The sequence below is a fragment of the Fragaria vesca genome, linkage group LG3 (assembly GCF_000184155.1).
Source record: "Fragaria vesca subsp. vesca linkage group LG3, FraVesHawaii_1.0, whole genome shotgun sequence".
Lineage (NCBI taxonomy): Eukaryota > Viridiplantae > Streptophyta > Magnoliopsida > Rosales > Rosaceae > Fragaria > Fragaria vesca.
The window spans coordinates 17,705,219-17,706,620 of NC_020493.1; positions in this window are offsets into that span (position 1 = coordinate 17,705,219).

A 1,402-nucleotide genomic window follows, 5' to 3' on the forward strand; every position below is an offset into this window, starting at 1 on the left:
TGATCTACTTATATAGACCTAAGATATGAACGGTGGAGATGTAAAATTATAATCGGGAAGTTGGTGTAATGCCCTATCCCTATAAATGGCTTAAAATAGGGATCCCTCGTTGGAAGGGCCCTGTTGTTGATTCATATATAGCATATATCTCTTATATTTATCATGACTCATTGGAGTTATATTTTTTCTTTTATTGCAATAAAGATTTTTTTTTTCTCTGTGTTTTCAATAAAGAACGTTATAAAATGGAGCTATGAACGCCCAGTACCATCTCATTTGTAAATAAGAGATCGTGAATTTGACTCATATAAGACTCACGGTAACATTTGAGTTGTTTAACTAAAAAAAATAGAGCTATGAACTGTATAAAAAAAATGAAGCTACTGTTTGAGCCAAAACAACTACGAACATTAAGACAATCAAATGTGACTAACGATGAATTTTGATCTAGTCTAGTATATAAAAGAGAGAGAGTGAAATTCAAAGCAAGCGTGCCTATCACAATCGGAATATTGTATTGCGTTGGACAGTTCATAGTGATGCCCACATAATGGAACAATTGGGATTTGAGTAGTGGTTGTGTTTGTTTTTTTGTTTTGTTACAGTAGTGGTTGTGTTTGTTTACGCGTATGGTATGATATTATCCTGAAAAAGAAACTAAACAAATGATTTGGGTATTTTGGTTTATTGTCCCACTATTTGTAGGAGCAGTGTGTTAATTTATGTGACAATTGGAATGTAGTAGAGCTTCTCATGCACGGCCTAAGCATTATATTCCCCTTCCTCATCATTTCGTGTTGCACCCTCTTTCTCTTTAGCTTGACTTGCCGGCATCATGTTGCCTACAAATATGGTGCAAAGCTTGCTTAATTGCTTCCAGAAGATCATCATGTTAAAGTTGGGTAATTGTCACTTGGTTGACCATCTGAAGTATACGACCGGTCGGGTAAGAAAAAAGTTATGCCCAAAAGAAAAGAACTAGTTTGAAGATAGAAATCGGTAGGTAGAGATGACGACTGTAATGCTATCATTGATCCTCATTTTCAAGCTCTAAAGAAAGAAGAGTTAGAGAAGAGAAAGTACGTAGATGCGTAGTGAATAGCTTTAGTGACATATACATGACCATTGCTACTATGAATTAAATCATATTGTGTGTTTGTGTTAGATACGAAAAACTCAACTTTAATCTACTCAATAGATATAGATATACTTTTTTTTTTTAAGGGAAATGAGATAATTCCATCGATCAAAGATCATGAGGACAAAAAAGTCAAGCATGAATAGTCTAAAGATATACAAACAACATAGCTAGAAAACTAAATACGAACTACATTTAAGAATTGAAAAACAATCTCATAGCTACATCTAAAAAAGTAGATATGATAAACTAGAAAACATATAA